This window comes from Canis aureus, chromosome 19 (genome assembly GCF_053574225.1).
Source record: "Canis aureus isolate CA01 chromosome 19, VMU_Caureus_v.1.0, whole genome shotgun sequence".
In the NCBI taxonomy this organism is placed as follows: Eukaryota; Metazoa; Chordata; class Mammalia; order Carnivora; family Canidae; genus Canis; species Canis aureus.
In genome coordinates this window covers 49,873,662-49,888,987 of record NC_135629.1, presented here as the reverse complement: position 1 = coordinate 49,888,987, position 15,326 = coordinate 49,873,662, and the positions used below count along the sequence as shown (strand labels likewise).

General features: G+C 45.7%; 2 long non-coding RNA genes across 2 annotated transcripts; one reads left to right on the top strand and one right to left on the bottom strand.

The window, feature by feature from the left end:
- Positions 1-291: 291 nt before the first annotated feature.
- LOC144289357 (uncharacterized) lies at positions 292-15,244 on the bottom strand. Its single transcript, XR_013357272.1, has 3 exons — positions 15,012-15,244; positions 13,796-13,931; positions 292-448 (listed from the first exon to the last, which is right to left on the bottom strand). It is a non-coding gene; the product is annotated as an uncharacterized LOC144289357 (long non-coding RNA).
- Positions 8,567-9,611, top strand: LOC144289356 (uncharacterized). The gene is made up of 2 exons (XR_013357271.1): positions 8,567-8,955; positions 9,461-9,611. It is a non-coding gene; the product is annotated as an uncharacterized LOC144289356 (long non-coding RNA).
- Positions 15,245-15,326: the final 82 nt, after the last annotated feature.

Below are 15,326 nucleotides of genomic sequence, written 5' to 3'. Positions count from 1 at the left end.
TTAGCACTGCAAGCTTTTTCTACCCCTGCGATTCTTCCCACCTCCAGCTAACTGCCCCTCTTCAGTCTCCAAAGCTTTCTGTCCACACTTAAATTTGCCATGATTATATATACCAAGAGTTGGCAAGCTTTTTTCTTTAAAGGTCCAGGGAGTAAATATTTTCAGCTTTGGGGGCCAGATGGTCTCCACCACAGTGATTCAACTCTGCCCTTGTAGTGTGAAAGTAACCAGACAATACATAAACAAATGAGCATGGCTGTGTTCCAATAAAACTTTATTTACAAGCACAGGTGGGGGGCTGGATTTGGCCCTGGGGCCATAGTTTGCAGGCCTCTGGTATATTATACCATGTTTTAATTGCTTCATCTGTCTCCTCTACCAAGTATAACTACCTTGAGGGCAAGGGCAAGTTTTTCCATCCCTGTGTCTTCACCATCTGGTCTGATGCCTGCACAAAATAAATGATTGTCCATAATAAATCAATGGGTGATTTAATTAATTTTTTGCTCAGCTTGCACCTAAGTGAGAAGTGGAAGAAAAGCAAAGTTAAGTAGTAGTATAAGGGTGTGGCAAAAAATGCAACCCCAACCCTATGCATACAACACCTTCCAGGTAGCCCCCAAACTATAGGAGTGCTGGTTACTGCATTCAACATGTTTCCTGAGTGCAGGGTTTTCTTTTGGGGTGATGAAAATGTTCTGGAACTAGATAGAGGCCGTAGTTGCACAACACCATGAACGTCCTAAATGCCACTGGATTGTTCATCTTAAACTGGTTAATTTTATGTTTTGCGAATTCTTGCTTTTCTATTTTTATTTTTTTTTTTTTTTTTTTTTTTTTTTTGTTTTTTTTTGCTTTTCTATTTTTAAAGCGGGGGAAAAAAAAGTCACCTACAAATTTGAAAACTTTGCTGAAAAGGAAAAACAAAGGCTCCCTCTGGCTGCTGTATGGGGAATAGACTATACTACCAGGCAAGAGAAGATTGGAGGTTCCTAGATCGTGGGGCTTCTATCATTTTACTCCTGGTCTGTTATTGCTGAATTATTTCTTGAGGGACACAAAATGTTTGGTCGGCGTGTTACTGCAACTGCTTAGCTTCCTTGGTCTCGGGAATTCCCAAGAAATAAAGGTGGTGCCCCTGGGCAAGCTGGTGGGGTCCACAGTTTGAGGATCTGAGACAGGTACTGCCCAATGTTGGAATCTCGTAGCACTGGCTAACCCTCACGGAGCGCTTGCTCTATACCAAGCATCACGTGAATCCATTTCACCTTGACCACATCATGAGCTGATGGGCTGTTTCATCATTATCTCTGTTGCAGCAGACCCGCTGGTGGCCCATGTCCCTCCCCCTAAGTTCCCTCTGGTTTCAGTGCAGGAGGACAGTTCCTACAAGCTCTGAGTCCCCTCTTGTTGACAGTATCACATCCCAAGCCTGTACCACACGTATATCCAGTTCCTCCACCCCTGCCAACTCCACAGGGCAGCCCAAAAGGGTGAGGCTAAAGAATGTGGGTGTGATGATCACAGATAATAGCAACATAAAGCGGTCCAAGTCCCTGCTCCGCTGTGCTGGGTATACTTGGACCCAAGCTCGAGCTTGTAAATAAACCCTCTTGTGTTTGCAAAAAAAAAAAAAAAAAGAAAGAAAGAAAAAAATCAACATAAAGCATGTCCCGTAATAGGAGACCTTCAAATAGACTGCTGTACACTGGATGTGTCTCCCCAAAATGTGCATGTTGAAAACTATCTCCCAATGTGATGACAGTCAGAGGCCAGGCCTCCAGGAGGTGATTAGTTCAGGAGGGCGGAGTTCTCGCGCATGGGATTTGGGTCCTTATGTAAAAGACAAAAAAGTAGAGGGTGGGTGCCAGAGGCTGGGGTGAGGGGGAAGGGGAGGGGAAGTATGTGTTTCCTAGGGATGGGGTTCCAGTTGAAAAGAGTCCTGGGGGAAAATTAAAAAAGAAGAGTCCTGGAGGTGGATGGTAGGATGGAAAGGATGGCTGCAAGACAGTGTGGATGTACTTAATGCTGCTGAACTGGACACTTAACAATTATTAGAATGGTCAATTTTATATTCTGTCTATCTTATCACAATTTTTAAAACGGATTTTCCAGGTATAAAACTAGAGTCATATTTCTGCAAACAACTGAGTTAAAAAAAAAAAAGAGCATAACTTCAATATAATTGTGAAATAACATCAAGAAGGACATTCTACAAAAAACCTGGTCAGGGGCAGCCCCGGTGGCCCAGCAGTTCAGCGCCTGCCTTTGGCCCAGGGCATGATCCTGGAGACCCTGGATCGAGTCCCACGTCAGGCTCTCTGCATGGAGCCTGCTTCTCCCTCTGCCTGTGTCTCTGCCTCTCTCTCTCTCTCTCTCTCTCTCTCTATGAATAAATAAATAAAATCTTTAAAAAAAAAAAAAAAAAAACCTGGTCAGAATTCTTCAAAGATGTTAAGATCACGCAAAGCCTGAGGGACTTTCATGGACTGGCAGAAACGAGCACGTGTGATAACGAAGTGGAACGTGATGTCCTGGACAGGCTCCCGGACCAGATGAAGGAGACGGAGGAAACTAGTAGGAAACCTGGTGAATTCTTAAGAAGCTCCATAGCTGAGGCACCTGGGTGGCTCAGTGGTTGAGCGTCTCCGTTTGGCTCAGGGCATGATCCCGGGGTCCTGGGATTGAGTCCCACATCGGGGTCCCCACAGGGAGCCTGCTTCTCCCTCTGCCTATGTCTCTGCCTCTCTCTCTATGTCTCTCATGAATAAATAAATAAAATATTTTCTAAAGTCCATAGTTTAGTTAGTTGTGTTACACCATGTTGATTTCTTAGTTTCAATAACCATCCTCTGGTTACATAAGACATTAACATGTGGGCAACTGGGTTAAAGGGCATGCTGATCTCTCTGGACCCTCCTTGTACCTTTCCCATAAATCTAAAATTATTTCAGAACCGAAAGTTTAAAAAGAGAGACTCCAGGTTTCAACCCTCCACCCACTGGATAAATGTCCGCACCTCCAGCTTTCAAGTGGACGCTGTTGGGAGAAATCTTTATCCTGTGACCCACAACAGTGACCTTGGTGACACACCTTCCCTTGGATTTTCCTCCTTCTTGGTCACAGTTTCCCAACTCTCTCACTCCCGCTCCCGGGGTCACCTCTAAAGAGGACCACTCCCCAACCAAACCATAGTGAGGCTTCTCTGCACTCTCTTCCCAACTAGGCCTTGCCCTTGGCCTGCTGAGCCCAGTTTAATAAGAATCCCCCCACCCTTGACACCTAACCGAGTTCCTGCTAATAACTGACCACCCACAGATTCCCCATGCTGCCCATCGGCTATAAATCCCTAGCAGTTCCTCTGCATCAGGAGTCAAGTTCAATCTCTCTCCCTCCCTGATTGCAATAATCTCAAATAACGTCTTCCTTGCCTGTTTAACTTTGCCCCATGTGACTTTTCCTTGGCAGCTCCAAAATAAAAAACCTGAACCAAGTTCTTGTGTCAGTGGAACCCGAACTAAGCTAAACCCCATTTAACAAATGAAGAAAACAAGGCACAGAGAAGTTAAGGAGCTCTCCCAAGGGCACACAGCCAGGAAATGGAAGAGAGAGAGCACCAACCAGATGGCCCAGCAGCAGCATGTGCCCTCGCGATGACCCCACTATCCCACCTCTAAGAGTTAAAGAATTTTCTATTTTAAATTTCACCGACTTAGACGCAGAATCACATCCCCATAACTCCCTGATACAAACCCAAACAACATTCTTCTGCCAACTTATTTGAATAACGTGTGTAAGGCAGAGAAAAGTGACAGCTTGAAACTATTCTAATTTTACTTACAAATAATTGAGGTTGATTCATGCTGTTTTCTACAAGACCTTCCCAGAAAAAAAAAAAAAAAGGATAATCTGATTGGTGTTACAGGATGCCAACTTTGTCACATCTATCTCTTACAACTTCTACAATTCTCCCTCGAAAGCAACACTCAGAAGCAGTCAGCGGCAAAGCTAGAGTAGTAAATGAGGGAAATTCCAAGAAAGGAGAAAGTTCACTTTCTAAAAAAGTTGTAGAAAAAGGGACGCCTGGGTGGCTCAGCAGTTTAGCGCCTGCCTTTGGCCCAGGACATGATCCTGGAGTCTCGGGATCAAGTCCAGCATCGGGCTCCCTGCATGGAGCCTGCTTCTCCCTCTGCCTGTGTCTCTGCCTCTCTCTCTCTCTCTCTCTCTCTCTCATAAATAATTTTTTTAAAAAAGATGGAGAAGGAAACTTGCATGTTCAGTGTTATGAAGTTCACTAATAAGCCAAGAAAGAAAGGAAGGGAGAGGAAGGGAGGGAGGAAAGAAAGAAAAGCTAAGTTGGTATAACAGATATCCCCAAAATGTAGCAGTTTAAAGAACATAAAAGTATGTGTATGTCAGAGGATGTGTGTGCAGAGCCCCTCTGGTCCTGCGGGACCCATATTCTTTCCATTTTCTTGATCTGCTACTATGTTCAACTCCTAGGGCTTTTGTATCAGATGGCCACATGCTAGGTGGCATAAAACATCAGGAATTTCTTCCCTCAAAGTTTTGGAGGCCAAGAGTCTGAAGTCAAGGTGTCAGCAGGGCTGTGCTCCCTCCAAAAGCTCTAGGAGAGGATCCTTCCTGCGCTCTTCCAGCTCCTGGGGTTCCTTGGCCTGTGGCCACATCTACTTCAACCTCTACCTCCGGTTTCGTATGGCTTTCTTCTCTCTGTTTCTCTCTGTAGTGTCTTCTTATAAGAACTCCAGTCATATCGGATTAGAGCACCCTCTTAAAGACTTCATCTTAACTCAGTGATACCTGCAAAGACCCTAATTCCAAACTACTGAAATAGTTTTACTTACAACACTTTAGACACCAAATTGCAGGGGGGCATCTTCCCACACCAACAACCAATTTTCTAATTCTTCAGGCATCAATTGGGTGTCTGAGAATTCAATTGAATTCTGACGCTAATTACCCAGAGTTTGCATCAGACCCCATGGGTTAAGGGCTGTCCACACTTTAGATGCCAATCACAAGTCCCGAGCCTCCCATACTTCTGACTATCTGTCTAGAAATCTAGGAGTTCCTGTCATCCCCTTCTTGTGTTCAGTAATTTGCTGGAACAGCTCACATAACTTGGGGAAAATGATTTAGTTACTATTATTGATTTACTATAAATGATATTATGGGGGATACAAATGGTCCCAGATGAAGAGGTACACAGGGTGAAGTCCAGAAGGTTCCCAAGGGCAGGAACTTATGTCCTGTGGAGTTGGGGTACACCACCCTCCTGACACATGCTTGTGTTCCCGAACCCAGAAGCTCTTCAAACCCCATAATTTAAGGGGGTTTTATGGACGTTTCATGACATAGGTATAATGGATTAAAGCATTGGCCATTAGTGATGCCTCAACCTCCAGTCCCTCTTCCTTCCCCAGAGGCCAGGGGAATAGAGCTGAAAGTTCCAACCCTGTCATCATGCCTTGGTCTTTCTGGCAACCAGCACCCATCCTGAAGCTACCCAGGAGCCCCCAGCCACCAGTCATCTCATTAGATTACAAAAGATATTCATCATTCTGGAGATTCCACAGGTTCTTAGATGGGTCTGGTGTCAGGAACAAGGGAATAAAAATAAAATATTGTAACAAAACAAAAGATGCTCCTATCACCCCAATCACTCAGGAAATCGTAAGGGCTTTAGAAGCTCTGTGCCAGGAACTGGAGACAAAGACCAAATATCTTGGATATCCAAATATCTTTGGATCACAAAATCACAGTCACATTCATGGGTACTAGGGGTTAGGACTTCAACATATCTTTTTGAAAGACACAACACATAATAGCTGTCACCTAGGGCATTGTCCCCACTGCAGGATTGGTGCTGGGCTGGAGGGATATCCACGTTCTAGCTCCAGGAAAATGGAAGAAAGCACAGAGGAGCATTATATCTGGTGTTTTGAAGTTCACACTCCAAAATGCCACACCTCATTCACCATTGCTCATTTTCCACCAGAAAGACAGTGTCCCATGGCCACCCCTGGGCAACGGAAGGGAAGGTGGCCTCCAGATAGGCTGCCAGGTAAGCAGCAACAGCACCACTGCTGTGGAAGCAAAGCAAACAAAAACAGATTTTTGGAAGATAGCTGCCATCTTTACCACTAAGGGTTAAAAAGGCAATAATTGAATAAACTCAAATTTGTGGATCACTTTTTAATTTTTTTTTTATTTTGAATAACTAGATTTGCAGAATAGTGCCCAGACAATACTGAGAGTCTCCTCCAATCCGTGGCAGTTCCTTGATTTTTCTCTTAAGATTACTAGTGACTGGGGTGCCTGAGGTGCCTGGGTGGCTCAGTCAGTCACGCATCTGCCTTCAGCTCAAGTCATGATTCCATAGTCCCAGGAACGGGTCCCACACCTGGCTCTCTGCTCAGCGGGGAGTCTGCTTCTCCCTCTGCCCCTCCCCAGCTCATTCTCTCTCCCTCTCTCTCTCAAACAAATAATATCTTTAAAAAAATATTGGTGATATATTTTGTAGAATGTCCCTCAAGTTGGTTTGTTTGATGTTTGTATCAATTTTTATAATAGCATTTAAATTTTATTTCCTTTAAAATTAACTGTCTCTTGCTCATAACAGGTTAAATGATAGGCATGCTTTCCACATATTTTTCTAAAAGCAATAAGGTGTTGACACTAATATTTCTACACTCTCGCCTCTTTTTTCTTTGGCTATATACTTCTGTGCAGCTTCCTGGAAATAGTAGTGATACGTGAAGCAAGAGGTAAGATATTTTTACATAGCTACAGGTTGAGGGTGGGGGCATCACAAGTTCTGAGCACTGTGCTAAGAGTTTCACATATGTTTCTCCCATTTACCCTCAATGTACCCTGTGAAAAGTATGTGAGCCATTTTGCAGATTAGAAAAACTGAGGCTGAGTGGTAACATAATTTGGGACCACACAGTCAGTAAGTGGCACAGGCAAGTTTTGAATCCTGGCTTCTCCACTATGCGGTGCTGCTTATGAAATATAACAAGACTCTTCTTCATCAACCAAAAGCCAAGCACCTTATGTCTGCTGTTTCTTCAAAAAAATGTGAAGACCCAGTCCTCATCTTCAATCCACTCTCTCCTTATTCCTTTTAGTAATAGAACCTCCTGAATTTTAGGGGAAGGGGGAACACATAGCTCCCAGCTGTAAGTACATTTCCCAGGAAACCTTGCAGCCAGGTGTAGCTACGTGACTATGTTTGGGTCAATAGAATCCCAGCAAACATGAGAGAAAATTTGGAGGTTATCTTCTTAAACACAAGCTACTTGCCCTAACTTCCTCTTCCCTCTTCCTGCTGGTTGGAACTTAGAAATGGAGGTGAGCAAGCTCTTACCATATAGGTGAGGACAACGCCTAGGGGACAAAGGAACAACAAGATGAAAGGAATCTAAGGCCCCAGATGACCTGAGGGAGCCCAGAAAGAGAATTAATACCCACTCCTACATGACTTTCTTTGCACTATGTTTAATTTTAACCAAAGACTTGGGTCCACATGATATGTGGCATGCATTAAATGGAATGACACACTAAAAAAGCTTGTTATAAGCATTCTATAAAGCCCAAAGCCATGCAACTGGTTACTGTTAAATTATGTGCAGTAAGGCACACACGGAAACTTCCCAACTTCATGCAAATAGAAAAAGGCACCCCCTCTGACAAACTAGAAAGTGCATTGTCCTCCAACTTGGGGGACACAGCAATGCAGATTTCAGCCCCTGAAATTCTTAGGGATTCCCATGCCCTCAGCCAGGCACAACTGCACAGCCAACCATACACAGTGGTTTATGTCTAAATGCAAAAAAGGGGGGCAGGGACGACTTGCTTCTCCCTCTGCCTAAGTCTCTGCCTCTTTCTGTGTGTGCCTCTCATGAATAAACTCATAAAAATCTTTAAAAGCGGGGGGGGGGTAGGTCTTGTATCTAAATGATTTTTCCATAAAGTGAATAGCTGTCAGTGCACTGAGGACATTTTCTATTTAAAGAAATTCTGCTACGAGCTCCTTTGCAGAGCAAAGACTGCTTTTCTAATGGAATTAGTCACCCCTGAGTCATTTCTTCAAAATTCAGATTCGTGATTTGGACTAAGCAAGATCTGGCCGGAGAAGTCAGATAAATTATAGATGCCGTTAATAAATTATAGAGTACTCAAAGGCAAAAGAGGAAAGAAAAAGGGACGTATGAAGGTGAAGGGGATGGACTGGGGCTGGTTCCTCAAAGTGGTCGCCACCTGCACCGAATCGTGGCCGCCCGGGATCCGCCCGCCCGTGGTGGGCATTTAATTAACCGTAGAGACTCCTGGAGACACGAAATCAGCTGTTGTCCAATTGGAAGTGGACGAACGAAGGGACGAGGAACAACCCGGAGAAGCTTCACGGAGTTTAGGCAAAAGTCCGCGGAGTTCCGCCAAAAGAACGAATAGCGGCCACTGGTCGCCTTCTCGCCCCGCCCCGGTTGCCCGGGCAACCGCGCCGGCGTCAGGGCGGAGCCGCGAGCGCGCGCGCATGCGCCTCGAAGCCAGCCACGGGCCCCTAGCTCCGGACTAGGCTGTTCCCGCCCCCGCCGCCGGGAGCCTTGCGGAGCGGGGAGATGGGATCGCAGAGGCGCTGGAGGGAGAAGCTCGTCTGGGCGCACGGGGGGTGCTGGGCGCCCTTCCGGGAGCTCTGGAGAAGACCCCCCCCCTTCAGGCCAGCCCCTTCCTTCAGAGCTGCGAGACTGTGGTCCAGTTCTCTGAGCCCCTCCGGCCTCGGTTTCCCCCATTTGTAGAACAAGTTCACAGCCCCTATCCCAGAAGCCGAAGAATTAGAAAACTGAAAGCAAGGCGGGCTCCGTGGGGAGCGCTCGCGAGGCCCTTGTGGCAGGAGTGATGGGGTGAAGGGCCCTCCCCAAACAGCCTTAGGAGGTGGGTGGCATCATTCTCCGTATTTTTACAGGGAAGTTAACTGAGGCCCAGAGAAGTGAAAGGACCTGCCCAAGGGATTCGGCTAGTGCCTAGCAGGACTAGGAGGAAAAGGTGCCCATCTTGGAGTAACCCCCATGGAGAATCTGGGGGTGGGGTGAGCCATTGTGGTTTGGCAGGGGTGGGGAGGAGAGCAGGAAATAGCAGCCCGGAATGCACTGGACACCATGTGGACCATAATCAGGATGAGAATTAGGCCCAAAGATACTGACCTTTGAAACAGTGCCTTTGCTGGTAAATTCTTCAGCCCACTTGGCATCCCCCACCATGATCAAGACAACCCACCTGAGCTTCCAACCTGAGCTCCCATTTTGGGTTTTGTGCCTCTACTGCAGAATCTCTCAACATCAGTACCAGTGGCATTTGAGGCCAGATCATTCTCGGGGGGCTGGGGGGCGGGGAGGGGCTGTCCTGTGTACTGTAAGCATGTCCAGCCTCTACTCTCTAGATGCAATGAACGCTACAATCCTCAAGATCTCACAACCAAAAAATATTTCCAGACACCGCCAAATGCTCCCTGGGGGGCAAGAAGCCAGTTGAAAACCACTGACCAGAGCCGAAAATTAAAAGCGGTTATCACTAAATAGATTTTAAATTCTCTCACCATTGTTCTGTGCTTCAAAGTATTTGCTATATTAATTCTCTCTCTAAATGATAAGCAGATTCTTAAAATAGCCGGTTTTCTGGAAACTAGTCCAGTTGGAGTTTATGAAACAAGAGGTGATTGTCATAGAGTGCACCAAGCATTGGCCAAGACAGGAAACCTTGGGTCTGTCCCCATTTCTGCCATCACAGGCCCTATGGCCTTGTCACTTAACCTCCCTGGACTCTTTTTTCCCCTCTGTCAGATGAAAATAGTGAGATGATTTCTAAGGATCTGGAAGTGCTCAGATTCTTTTTTTTTTTTTCTTTAAGATTTTATTTATTTAGGGCGCATAAGCATGAGCTGGGGAGAGGGCCAGAGGAACAAGCAGACTCCCCGCTGAGTGCAAAACATGATGCAGTGCTCCATCCCAGAACCCCGAGATCATGACCTGAGCCAAAATTGAAATTAAGAGGCTGATGCTTAACCAACTGAGCCACCGAGGCACCCCTCGTAGTGCTCAGATTCTGACAAGATCCTCCCTCTCCCCTGGAATTTTGGGGTTTTAAAGCCCCCACCTCCCTCCGGGTGTCCTCTTCACCTCCAAATGTCTTTTGTTACTTCTCTCAGCCTCCTGGCCTGGTCCCTCAGACACATCTTTCAGAGTCAATTTTTCCAGGCTGTTCTTACCACTCAGACAAATTCATTATTATTCCTGATTCTAACAAGTAAATTATGGTGGTGTTTAACACAGCAGTGGCAGGGGCTTGTTTGTGGGAAATTGTGGTATTTAAGCACAAGACACCCTGGTGTTTCTGTGAGGAAAAATAAAATGAAATTAAACACCGGCCTTGTAAAATGCTCCATGATGTGGAGCTAAATTATAGGAATGTCCCAAGCATCCACATAAATTATTCTGACCTAGCTTGTGTTCATAGGAAAAGTCATAGATCATCCCTTTAGTTAATTATCTTGTACATTTCTGTGTACAATGCAGTTGCTGGGTTGGGGTAATGGGTCAGAAGATTCTATGTCCTCTCTTCAAAGAACAGGAACTTGAAATAAGGAATTGAGATCCTGTTCCCCGAGACTGGTCTGCCCAGGACAATCCAGCCTGAACCCACTAGAATGTAAGCTCAAGAGAAAAAAAGACTGACTTACATATGGCTACATCCTCCTGTTTAGAACAATGTTAGAAATCTAGCAGCAAAAAATAAATAAATAAATAAATAAAGAAAGAAAGAAAGAAAGAAAGAAAGAAAGAAAGAAAGAAAGAAAGAAAAAGAAAACTAGTAGCACTCAATAAATATGTGTTGAATGAAGGAAGGAAGGAAGAGAACCTGGCTTATTTGGATAAGTAATGAATAAAGGCGATCTACACATTTTTGCTTGGAGTGTGAGATCATGTTCTAGAAAGTACTAGAGTTTCCCTCTCTTTTCCCCCTTTCCCTTCATTTCACGCCTTTTTCTTTTTTAAAGATTTTTTTAATTTATTCATGAAAGACACACAGAGAGGGGCAGAGACATAGGCTGCGGGAGAAGCAGGCTCCTCACAGGACCCCGATGTGGGATTCGATACTGGACCCGGGGATCACGCCCTGAGCCAAAGGCAGACACTCAACCCCTGAGCCACCCAAGCATCCCATTTCACACCTTTTTCTGTCTCTTACCATCACCAGTGATCTCATTTAATAAAGCATCTCCTTCCTCACCGGGTCCGCTCTTCATGAGCAGCACCTTTCTGGAGGGTGCTTATTTATGTGCTGCTGGTAGCAGGAGAAGGGATTTATTACGTGGAGCTGGGGTGGGAGTGGGGGCAGTTCTGTGGTCCCGAAACCTGATTCCTGCACCCCGCCCTCGCCATGTTGCACCTCATCTTACCCCAGAAGTTTGTTCTGTATGCTTGTAGTTTGCTTTTTGGTAACATCACCTGAACACAGACAATTCAGAACAGGTGGACGCAATGAAGAAATGTCAGTAGGAAATGGAACTTAAAAGTGAACTTCGTGCTGAGGCTTTCTATCCCAAGGGTTCTATTTCTTAGCATCTTCATGATTTATTAGACTGCATCACAGAGGGGCACCTGGGTGGCTCAGTGGTTGAGCATCTGCCTTTGGTTCAGGTCTTGATCCTGGGGTCCTGGGATCAAGTCCCGCATTGGGCTCCCCACAGGGATCCTGTTTCTCCTCTGCCTATGTCTCTGCCTCTCTCTGTGTCTCTCATTAATAAATAAATAAAATCTTAAAAAAAAAAAAAGAATCCATCACAGAAGCAACGAAGGGATAGACTTCCTCTTAAAAATTGTCAGTAGTGGGGTGCCTGGATGGCTCAGTGGCTGAGTGTCTGCCTTTGGCTCAGGTTGTGATCCTGGGGTCCTGAGATCAAGTCCCACACCAGGTTCCCCTCAGGGAGTCTGCTTCTCCCTCTGCCTATGTCTCTGCCTCTCCTTGTGTCTCTCATCAATAAATAAACAAAAGTCTTTTTTAAAAACTTGTCAACAGTATTCATTTCTTTTGGACAACCACTTCTTAAGAAGAACCATCTGTAGTAAAAATCTGTATTTGACACAGGGGGTGATACAGGTAGGGAGATATTCAAATTTTCAAATTTCAATTGCCTGAACGTAACAGTTATATCAAACCTATATCAAACTCCCATACATTTTCAAAAGATTTTTAGTATGTCCCTGGTGATATCCTGGAAACAATTCTTTTCTCTGAGGTCATTGCTCCTACAGACCAATGTTTACAATCATGAATTCATGCACTGACTGACTCAACCTCAAGGTGTCCTCGATGCAGAAGACCAAAAGTTAGGGACGCCTGGGTGGCTCAGCAGTTGAGCGTCTGCCTTTGGCTCAGGGCATGATCCTGGGGTCTGGAATCAAGTACCGCATTGGGCTCCTTGCTAGAAGCCTACTTCTCCCTCTGCCTCTGTGTCTCTCATGAATGAATAAATGAAATCTTTAAAAAAAAGAAGAAGACCGAAAGTTAAAACTGCTGGTCTTCTCATTTAAACTCTGATAAACAGGGATCCCTGGGTGGCGCAGCAGTTTGGCGCCTGCCTTTGGCCCAGGGCGCAATCCTGGAGACCCAGGATCGAATCCCACGTCAGGCTCCTGGTGCATGGAGCCTGCTTCTCCCTCTGCCTGTGTCTCTGCCTCTCTCTCTTTCTCTCTGTATGACTATCATAAATAAATAAAAAATTAAAAAAAAATAAACTCTGATAAACATCAATTAATTTATACAATGGGAAAGGTGTGGGGGGGAGCCTGTTTGCTGAGCCAAAGACTTCCTCCAATTCAACATCCGCAGAATCTAGATGAAGGACCAGGCATCATGTTAAGTGCATTCCCAATGTCATCCCATGAAACCTCTCTAACCAATTAAAAGTCATTATCTCCATCTTGGATAATGAAATTGGCCACACAGTAGTTAACAACTTGTCCCCACTCCCAAAACTAAGAGGTTCTCTGTGGCCCTTGACCTTAGAAATAGAGTTGGTGGGTGCCAATAGCAGGGAAATGGGCTTCAGCTTTTATTTTTAAGATTTTATTTATTTATTCATGAGAGATACAGAGAGAGAGAGAGAGAAGCAGAGACACAGGCAGAGGGAGAAGCAGGCTCCATGCAGGGAGCACGACATGGGACTCGATCCCGGGTCTCCAGGATCAGGGCCCCGGCAGCGCTAAACCGCTTAGCCACCCCGGGCTGCCCCGGGCTTCAGCTTTAATGTCAAGAACTTTCTGTTAACTTAGAGCCTGCCTCCTCCGCAGGCATTCTGCCCTTGTCCCCAAAACCTGCATGATTCTGGAATGCCTTTCCCAGCCCACAGTGTTCTCTTCTTACTCAAAATGTTTTGCAAATACATTTATAAGCATTTATTGCATTCATTCCCATGGTCAGAGCCAAGATATTCCACTTTACATTTGAGCAAACAGAGATGAGATCCCCAGAGCTAGAATTCAGGTCCCTTACTGCCACTCTGCCCAGACTGGATAATTACCTTCCTCTCCCTAAGTCGGTTCCCTAGGCCCCACAGGAACTGGCCTGCATTTGACATCTTTATAGAACAATCTCTTCATATCTCAGGCTGATGTGTGGGTTCCATCATCTGCCTTGTGTGTGAATGATAAGAGGCTCTTCATGTCCCTTGATAGCCAAAGATTCTCATACCTCCCCTCCTCTAAATATAACTCACAAGGCAGCGTTTTGTGGCTTTTCCAATGTATCTCTTCATTCAGGTACAAGACAAGGATTCAAGCAAAATCCAGATGTGGTAAGCAAGATTCCTGGGGTCGAATGCCGCTCCTCAGTTCCATCTTGTCCATCAGGATCTGTGAGAGGAAAGAAAAAAATAAAGGATCTGTGAGCATTACTCTTCCCTATTCTCCCTTCCTTGCCTCTTTCCTTTTCGTCCAGCTCAGGAGTCACCCTTCCCAGTGGTCTTGCCTCACTCCTGCCCACTCCCAAACACTCCACTCTTGTTAAAGACTCTTCTGGGTTCCCAAGGCCCTTAGGTTTAAGGCATAAAACCCAAAGCAGCATAGCTCAGAGGTTAAAGGAACAAGGTGTAGCATCAGCAGATGAAGGTCAAATCCTCCACCCCCTCACTAGCTGTGTGACTTTGGGCCACTTACTTAACAGCTGTGGGCTTGTCCCCTCATCTGTAAAATGGGTAAAATATAGTCTTTGATTCCTAGGAGCAGCATTCCCTGAGATGATGATACATATGAGTGGTGAGCACTGATGAATGGATGCCTGGAGAGTTAAGAGCACTCAGTATTCAGCAACATGATTACATGACAGCCAACTTGTGTGGGCTTTAAAACAAGGCCTGGCAGCGGATAATGTAGTAGTAGTAGTATTGTCAGTATTTCTCACACTGCCCTTGGTCAATTGCCAGTTGAAGCATCTGCTTCATCAGAGGAAAGGGTGTGTCGTTTGCTCTCTGAGTCTCATCCGCAGGCACCTATTTAAAGGGCTGTTGAATAACCAAATGAAGAAACAGATTGATGGATCCTACAGAGCATGAAAGTAAACTCAAAAGCCACTCCCCTGTGCAAAAGGCACATCCAGGCTGGCCTGAAGACTCCAAGGGAAGGGCCAGCCCACTTGACTGTTCTCCAGATAGTGATTTTTAGGCTGTATGGGTCACACACTCCCTATTGTAACCATTCAACTCTGCTCTTGTAGTGGGAAAGCAGCCATGGACAATTGGGTAAATGAATAGGCATGGCTGTCTTCCAATATTTTATTCATGGGCATTAAAATTTGAACTTCATAGTATTTTCACAGGTCACAAAAGGTAATTCTTTAGATTTTTTTTCCCCCCACAACCATTCAAAAATGGAAAAATAGGGGCACCGGGTAGCTCAGTTAAGCGTGGGACTCTTCATTTCAGCTCAGGTCCTGACCTCAGAGTCATGAGATCGAATACCGCTTGGGGCTCTGTGCTCAGCGAGGAGTCTGCTTGTCTCTCTCCCTTCCCCCCACCTCTTGCTCTCTCTTGAAAAAATAAATAAAAATGGAAAAATAAGTCTTAGATCGGTAGCCGTCCAAAGGCAGGGAGCGGGTTTGATTTGGCCGGCAGGCTGCAGTGGACACAGCCTCGCGCTGCCGCGGCACCCAGCCAGCCAGCGCCCCCGGGGAAGCGGGCCTGGGATTGGGCCGGGCGGGGTGGGCGGGGCCTGGGAGGCGCGGGGCCGCCCCACAGTTGGGAAGACAAAGCC